At 33.8% G+C, this 9,521-nt stretch overlaps 1 long non-coding RNA gene across 1 annotated transcript; it reads right to left on the reverse strand.

The window, feature by feature from the left end:
- Window positions 1–1,301: 1,301 nt before the first annotated feature.
- LOC134848399 (uncharacterized) lies at window positions 1,302–9,291 on the reverse strand. The gene is made up of 3 exons (XR_010162932.1): window positions 8,453–9,291; window positions 1,990–2,182; window positions 1,302–1,682 (listed from the first exon to the last, which is right to left on the reverse strand). It is a non-coding gene; the product is annotated as an uncharacterized LOC134848399 (long non-coding RNA).
- Between the last annotated feature and the right edge of the window lie 230 nt (window positions 9,292–9,521).

A 9,521-nucleotide genomic window follows, 5' to 3' on the forward strand; every position in this document is an offset into this window, starting at 1 on the left:
GTTTTTTCCAACTTAACTTATTTCAATTTACAATAAATCAAAGCTCGCAGCTCTTTAATTAGCTTGTAGGCATGATTATTTAAGTCACGGAAATTAGGAGGATTTTAATTTTTTACTATTTCAGACAACATAATGGAATCTCTATTATAGGATTTTGATCATTTTGCTTGTTTTTTTTTGAAGTTGCACTTTGTGTAGAAAAAAAATTTAAATTGACAATAACCAGGAAATACGTTTTTTTGTTCTGTTTCAGACAAAATTGAACTCTCATTGTTTTTGTACTCTGTCGTTAAGAGCTCCATTTGCACTCCTGTCACAAAACTATCAGACTTAATATTCGTATACAATTCATCATTGATTTCAGTAGCGTGCGGAGCGCGCCGAGTATTGTACCAATCGCGACCCCCTCTTCTTCCCTTCCTCAATCATGGTTATCAAAACTGTTCAAATATGAAGTTTTCTCAAATCTTCTAAAAGTACTCTACTCAATCATTTTTGTCCTTTTTCAAAAACAGTTGCCTCAAAATTGGCAAAATAGGGTCTTTATACGACATTTAAGGAGAGCTCAGAAGAAAAAAAAAATTATTCGATAAAAGACAAATTTTCCCATATTTTTGGATGACAAACTTTCCTAGAAGTCAGTGAATTGAAAGAGTTAGGTTGAACAGAATATATTAGTCGCATTGAAAAATTGAGTTGAAAGAGTTAGAATGAATTAGTTGATTTAAATGGTTGAATTGAATGAATTATTTGATTATAGGCAAAGTTAATGTTCCGACCATTAAAATAGGGAGGAGTTTTGTTTTCGATTGATTTAGTTTTTTGTTTTCTACGCCAAACCAGCTGCCACAAATAAAAATTGGACTGGGTTAAATGATATATCATATTAAAGCCCTTTCAGTCGTGGTTCGAAACACATTAAAAAATTTACCAGTGTCCAGAAAAACCAGTTTAAAGTTGTTGATTTTTTGTCTAATGTCGAGCGAGTGAGCAGGCTTACAGCTTATTTTATGTTCTTAATCCTTGAAAATTTAGTTTTACTCTAATGAATATAGTTTATGGAGTTTTTAACTTCATCTAGGAATCAAAAACTTCAAAAATTGGGAAAAAGTTTGAAAAATTGAAGAAAAAAAAAAGATTTTTTTTTTTTATTTTTTTTTGTTTTTCTTGTTATTTTACATGACTGACAAAAAATCCTAAGCTCTACTTTGTCGCTCAGTTTCGTTTATCACACAAAGCCAAAAAATTGACATTAGCTGGAAAAAAAAGTTTTTTTTTGTAATTTTTTAAGACTGGTCGGATTCTGTAATATCCTGGAACATTCTGGTCAGAACATTGTACTTGTACATTAACCGGCCATCCTAGTTTTTTTTGCAAATATATAGCGGGCAGCGTTTTTTAAGGTTATATAGCCCACCTTTGCTGATTTTTTTTAACTTGAAAAGTTTGGTTAATACTATTGAAATATGATTTGTTCTCCATAAATTAAAAAAAAACAGCTGCTTTTATTTTGGGCTATATTATAGATCAAAACCATCCGAATTTTTCAAACAAGTGAGAAGTAGCCATCTTTGCACGTATTGGCGCTAAAGGTTTCGTCTAAAATCCAGTTGTCACACACCACTCTTGCTGAAGGCGTTATTCGGTAATCATGGAGGCCATCTGTCCAGCCATTGTTCAAACTAAAAGAGTCGGCGATATATATTTCATCAGTCGCTTATCCCCTTCATACAAAAAAACTTAACCCACTGCGAAAATACAAGACACTTTTTGTAAGCATAAACCTTGCTAAATTTCATTTTTAATCAATTCTAAAAACCAAGAAATATTTGGAAAGATTGTGAAACAAAATTTATTTGGAATGAGACTATGTTTTGAAATGAAAAAACTAATTTTCAAGCTGATTAGGAGCATATTTTGTATATCCTATTATAGCAAAAAAATATTTTCAACTTTTTGGGACAGGAGAATTTGTTGCAATCTACTCACCTGAAAAGAACATATTTTTCGCCGGCACCAAAAGTGGGCTCGCGTCCAACCCAAACGTTCGAGCAGGGTTCTTTCAAAAATTGTTCTCCATTCTCATCTTGAAATTCTTCCAACATCTCGAATCGCTTGAACCCCGTCCAAAAAAGGCCCGACAGTTCAGAGGTCAACGTTTGCTCGTAGATCCAATACAAGCCTGATCAAAACTCAATCATGTTACAACCAAGCCTATGAAAAAAAAATCTCTAAAATTTTTTTTTGGCACTAGCACGACCAATTCTAAAACACAACACATCTGACGGCATTGCCAGCAGTATTTAAGGTCGCAGATTTTTTCTTGAAGTAGAAAAAGAACGTCAGTAACACTAGCAATATATCGTTTTTGTGAGATGAAAGTTTAAGTAAAATCAACTACGTTTCTATTAATTCAAAATTAACTAGTTCATATAATATGTAAAATTGTATATGCAAATGTGTGTTTCAGACTAGGAGTGGATTAAGGCGGAGGGTCGAGGGGTTTGTGGGGGCAGATAATTTTTCTTTTGCTTTGATTTCTTCATCCTCATCACCCAAAGCGTACCCCTGGTCTTTTTTATGTTTCTTAATACATTTTTGGCTGACGATTCTAAATTTTTTCTGGAGGCTTTCGGCCTCAAATTAAGCTAACTTTGATGGAGAGCGCCCGAAAAAAAAGAGCTAATTTTGGGCGAAATTTTTCATAAAGTGACCATAGAGGGCAATACTGTTTCATTTTTGACTATATTTTTAGATTACTTCAAAATGTTCTAAAAGAAAGTCCTAATGGTCTCTCTGGAGAGTTAAAAAAACTAGAAAGTTATTGACAAATGTAACGACAAATTGCGATTCTTGCAACGCTTAGAAGAAGAAGAAGAATTAATTTCTCCATGTCACTTATTTTTTCATCAGATGAATTAACTCTAAACACATCAAAAATAAAAAGCAAACGGCTAACGAACCCATTAGAGTTGCCAAGTGCTGCCCTGAAATTATTTGAAGCCAATTAAGATACAACAGATAAGAAAGCTTAGATACAAAAATAATCAAGCCTGAATGCAACAGCTGAAGAAAAAAGATCTTACAAGTACCGAAAAAAAAATACATAAAAAGGGTATGTGGCACCATCTCAACAAGTTGTTCATCTAATGAACAAAAATTGGTTGAATTTGAACGACATTAACTTCTCTGTTGTATAGAAAACGGATTTAAAATGTACAAAAAATTTTCTTTTGCCGAAAAAAAAAAATTGAAAACTCGCAAGTCGTATTCACCTTCAATCAAATTCAATTGGAAAAAATTTGAACTTGTTCACATAGCTGTTACAGCTTCTACTAACGTTGTCTCCTCCCCTAGAGCGCCCACGACATCAAAATCATTGAATACGGGCTTGAGAGTCAGTGGACAGCTATCTGAGCCCATGAGGCAGTAACCATTGAACAAGTCCACGTCGGGGCTTTCAAACGCCAAAAGCAATTTGAAAACCAACATCCAAAATTTGAACATTTTGGCAGCAGACCTATACTTTTTTGAAATATCAGTTTAGTTGAAATAAAAATCAGTAGAAAAAAAAACAATATTGTTCGGATGTTTATTGCTCATTCTCAATAAATTGCGCTTTTAGTGAGCAATCTGTTGTGAACATTGGTCTGAGAAAATCTAGCAAAACTGGTGGGAAGAATTTAATGTTCTCGAAGCAATTATGAAGCTTTTTTCCCCGTAACTAAGTGACGCTCGTTGAAACTTGCTTTTAGATTAAGTATTTTCATAAAATCTAAAGTTGTGCTTCTAGTATTGTACGATAGCTCATCGAATTTGAAAAACTCACTAAAATATTTCCGAATGCAACCCTGAGACTAATTGCGGAACCAGTGTTAAAATATCATTTATTTGGAGTTCGTTGAACTCATCAAGGAAAGCATTTCGCATGCTTTCAAAATTTCTCTAAGAATAAATCGACCGAAATATATTTTTTGTATCATCAAAAATGGCAAATGATTTGTATAATAGTTTACCTACACTAGATTACCTTAATGCACTTTTGGTTTAATGTTAGAGCTATATTTGTTGTGTTAAAAAGTTTTCGGAACATAATGATCCTAATTTCCAGACAAGGCCACATTGTTTTCTAAGCTTAGTTCGAACGAAAACAATATGAATATAGAAGGATAACTATATTCTAATTATACGCTAATTATACACTAATTATACATTACGGTTTCTAATTATACACTAAGATATTTGCAAGATGAACATTTTAAGGGTGTGTTCAGGGACATTTTTATTGATTATAAACCGTTTGCTGATAGCTTCTAAGTTTTTATTGAAGTTTTCATCTAAGCAGTATAAAATAGAAATGTTGGTTTCGGCTGCTTTTAAAGGAACGACAATTAAGGAGCTGGCTTTTGGAAGTTCGTTTATTTTTACCAGAAACAAAAGTGGGCCTATAACAGAACTTTGAGAACGCGACACTTTTTACTCCGCCTAGTTGAATGTGAGGTGCCAATTTCTACTTGTTTCCGATGCTTCAAGTTGCTGTTTAATCAGTTCAGGCTATTTCCAATTACACTATACATTTCTAATTTTCAAAACAAATTTTGGTAACCAGGGTTGTCGAAAACTTCTTTAAAATCGAGAATTACTGTTCTTTTGACCGATTTGACTAAATCCAAGCAAACTTTTTCATTTTTTTCCCCAATGCTCCAACAGTGCTGTGACTTTTTTGGAAACCAAATTGTTTGATTTTAAATAAAAAATATTAATTTCCAAGTTATTTTATGCTCTGTTTTACATTTCTCGCTCAAACACCTTGCTCCATGTTATAAGTACTGATATTGGTTTTAATTGCTGATTGCAATTTTAGATCCATCCTTATATAAAAGACAAACAACCGCCTGCGCAAGATATGATAAAAAATTTCGAGATTCCGAAGACAATTCAGTCAGAGGCTTTAAAACAGGAACAATCGCGAACGAGCTGGATTCAACAATGAAATTATTTTTTCCATCAACACTAGAGGAAGTTTTATTTTGCACCTTAGGCAGAATAGTGTGGTTTTCCAATTCTGAGACAGGATAAATACGCATGCAAAAACTCGGTGTGATGAAAACTTGATCAAATCCAAGGTTTTGTATGTTTCCAATCAAGGAAAAAAATTTAAAGCTCATTTGCAATAGCAAGCTCATCAGTGAATGACTCACCATGTTTTATGTTACTGAAACGATCTATTTTGGAGGTATTTATTTATCCTTTAGTTGCATTTAAAAGCACATATATCTGCCTTGAGTCACCAATAAATTTCATTATTCCATCATAGTTATAGTTTTTCTTACTTTTCTTAATTTCAATACAGTTCTACTTCGGGAAACTTTGAAGCGTAATTTTGTCCTGTCGTAATTTGTTTTTAGACAAGACTTTTTGAAGCCTGTTACACTTTGCAACTAATTTTTTTATATAATTAGTCAGCTATTGGCACTTAATTTTCCGTTCTTTTGTTTCGGATGTTTTCAATGGTGCTTAGTTGTCTAAAACGCTATGGGATTTCGACTGAAGTTCCTTAAATAGATTATCAATCGGATTGTTGTGTCAAGTGTTTCGTAATCTTGTAATTCATGCGCTAAAGCCTAATTAAACTCATCACCCATTTGCCGATAAGTGATATCACGATACGTTTTGACAATGTCACTCTGGTGTTTGTGGTATATAGCTCTAAAAAGATTGGGTAATGATCAAAGAAGGTTTGGTTTTCAAGCGTATAGGCGAGTATAACATCAACGTCTCTAACTATTGTTTGGTCTAAAAGAATATCGCAGGTAATTCTTATTCTGGTCGGTTGATTGATGAGTTGATTGGTTCCGTTATTTGACGATAAGTTGTTTATTTTCTGAACCGTAAAATTGAAATCACTTCATATAATAGTTGCTTCTTGTTGCTATTGTTTTCTAACTCTTGCCGATAGTTGTTCAGCCGCCGAAAAGTATGGCCTAGTGAAAACATTTTGTGACTCTTGTATTGCTTACCGATAGTTGTTTAACCTAGTTTTGGATTTCAATAATTTATTTTCTGTTTCGTTTCCGTTTTTTTCTCGTTGGGAAAAATGTAGGCAAGGAAAACTGTTAATTTAACTTGCAATTTTATCTCAAATAAAGCTCAGAGTAATTCAAATGCTAATTACAAACTCAAGAAAATTATAAACAAAAACCATCACATAGAAATAGGTTCTTCTGGGGATCCATTAGACCTAATGTTCGAAAATTTATCCATTACGAGGCCCAACTGTGCACTGGATGGGTGCACAATTTTGTGTCTGTATGGTCCTGGATTCTAGAGACAAGTATTTAAACAAGTTCCAAAAATTAAGTGTATTCCACTTACAAGAATTACGTGGATTCCGCGTACATAAACTTGTAACGTAAATTTGGTCGGCACATTTAATTTGTTGCCGATTCCGCAACAAACATTTATTGCAAGTTGTTCTGGATTCAACAACTGTAAGTGCGTTCTGCAAGATGTAAGTGGAATCCGCAAATGAAAGTGGAATTCAGAAACTTGTTTGTTACTGAACTTGCATATGCACTTGCGGAATTCAAAAGCAAGGACTTAACATTGTCAGTGGAATTCGCGAACAAATCTTAAAACACAGGTTAACTAAATCGACGGATGTCACACTTAAGTATTTGCAAGCAGTTTTTGGGATCATTGTTTTGGAAACACAGCACCGAATAAATTCATTGGGTTAATTCGGTAATTCGGTTAATTCATTATTGGATTGACATATCGCCGAATTATGTCATTATTTGGGATTCAGTATTTGAGATTCAGTATTTGGGAGCGTGAATTCACTTTATGAAGATAGTATTTAGGATGAGATAACAGTGTGAAATCATGAGTTAGCTATTCAAATAATTCTGAATAGCTAACTCACAATTATTAAACAAATTTAGAGCTCTGAATGTCTTACTCTTAAGGAACTGTCCTGTCTCAAATGCACAGAATGCTGAGAATGCACAGAACTACACATACATATATGTAAACTGAATCCGCAAACAAAATGCGGATTTAGTTTACTTTTTGCGTGTTCCACTTACAATATGCGGATTCCACTTACAGTTTGCGGATTCCGCTTACATTTGCGGATTGCGCAACAGCTCAATTCAATCATACACATGTCTTTTATTTGCTTGTGGATTCCACAAAGTGTTCTGGATTCCGCAAATACGGTTGCGGATTCCACAACTTCGCATCTTTTTTGAGCAACATTGAACGGTACAGTGTTTTTGGTATTTGTTTGTGGAATCCAAAACAGCAAAGAAGATCAAAAAGAAACGTAGCAATGTTGCGGATTCCGCGACAAATCTGATTTTGGCCTGTTGCGGAATCCGCTTACATTGCACAGAATGCCCAGTTTGGCCTCGTAATGTCTATGCAAGCAAATTCTTCCGTCTGTATCAATTTATCTGACAAATTTTATCTTATTCAGCTGATTTTTTTCAGTCATTAATGTTTGCTTCAGTTTGTTTTGGAAAATTTTTAATCATCGAACTTTTTTTTACAGTTGTCTAGTTTTGTAGGAGAATTTGTTTCTGATATTTCATAGTTTATGGGATTAAAACAATACCCGAGGAAGCAAAATGAGTAAAAAGAAAGGAGAAGACATGGGAGATCTATATTCAACATTTCTTGAACCAAAAGAACCATTGGAGCGAAGCAGTATGAATTCAAGGAGACATTTGAAAACGAATGTTCTCTGTGCTGTCTTAATGGTGCATCTGTTATTGACGCTGGTTTGATGTTGTAACTTTAAATAAGCAGCTAGACAACTAGCTTCTGTGTGGAAGCAAGAGATAACAAGGTGTAGTTTAAACTAATATTATAATTGTGTATCATATTAAAGTGCTTTCAGTCTCGGGTCGGGTTTCAAACAAAAGTTTTGATTTTCGCGCTATTTACAATGAATTTAGTGATGAGATGATGAAACTTATTTCCCAATTACGATACTGCTTGCGATTCCTCGTTTGAAAACACACACACCCTCATATATACATATATATATACATATATATGAGGGTGTGTGTGTTTTCAAACGAGGAATCGCAAGCAGTATCGTAATTGGGAAATAAATTTCATCATCTCATCACTAAATTCATTGTAAGTAGCGCGAAAATCAAAACTTTTGTTTGAAACCCGACCCGAGACTGAAAGCACTTTAATATGATACACAATTATAATATTAGTTTAAACTACATCTAGTTATCTCTTGCGTATAAATATTTAAAAAGCATGTGATTATCTGATTACCTTCATTAAGATTTGAAAAGTAAACTTTTCATTAAAAAGTATATACCTTACTTGCACTGCAATCTGTTACTTTGACCTATTAAAAAAATTGGTCATTGGTTGACTTTTTATTGTATTTCTCAATTAGAAATAATTGATTGAGTTTTGCCTGCACCTGTGAACAGCTCTTTGCCTAGATTACCACAAACCGTTTTCGCTTCGTGGAAGGTCGCCTTCGAATCTTGCAACAACAACGGAACTGTCGACCATTTCTCCAAGCAAGCCCAAGTTCTTCCTCCAAATAGAGGCTCCGTGCAGTTTCTAGAGTGTTTTCTCCATCGGAAAACTTTTGCGTTTTCGTTGCAGGTTGTGTCCAAACGCAAATTCCAGCTTGACCATTCACCTTCGCAATTTGAATCAGTAGTTTTTTCATCAAATCCGCATTCTTCCAAATCCGAATTAGAATACGCCGCAAGGTTGCCTATATTGCACGGTATTGCATTATCAGATGATATTATATACATAGTCAGTGGCGAATTACTTGATCTAATAAGAGAACTTTCGTCCAGTTGTGCTCTTGGGTCTGTTGAGTAAAGAACGCATATGAAGTTTCCGTACGCAAAACTTACGCATTTTTTGTCAAAGTAGCACATTTGAATGCATTTCTGTATATTAATTTTTTTTATTTGCCTGAGTATAAACTCTGTTTTCAGCAAAGTTCCATAAAGTTTCCGATACAGACCGAACCTCGTTGCACTTTCTTGCTGGCTCCAAGAAGCAAAAGTTATTGCAAACATCAAAATTTTGAATCCTTTAGAAACTACCATCTTCGAGAATTTGTCCAGTTGATTTTAAGTTTTCAATCTTCTTTTACATAAAGCCGAAATTATCAATATAGTGCTAAACTGACCGATGAGCGAAAAGAATTTAACTTTTTTTCGGTTAATGAGAAATAGAAGGGTTAATTATTTATCAATTGATGTATTCAAAAACAACTGTTTTGGATTCGTCAGCCTTTACTGCATAAAAATTAAATTGTGATGATGATGCGCTTTTTTATTTTTCTTTCGGTTTTTCACTTTTCTCTCAGGAATAAAAGAAAAAATCAATTTTTGCACATTTGAGAGAAAGAAAAGTTCATTAATTATTGAAAGATGTTTTGAAAACAAATTGCTTTAGATACGTGAGACAAATAGAACGCTATTCTATACTTCATTTCCCTTTTTCCTTTTTTGTCTCAGGAA

The sequence above is a fragment of the Symsagittifera roscoffensis genome, chromosome 6 (genome assembly GCF_963678635.1).
Source record: "Symsagittifera roscoffensis chromosome 6, txSymRosc1.1, whole genome shotgun sequence".
Taxonomy (NCBI): Eukaryota; Metazoa; Xenacoelomorpha; order Acoela; family Convolutidae; genus Symsagittifera; species Symsagittifera roscoffensis.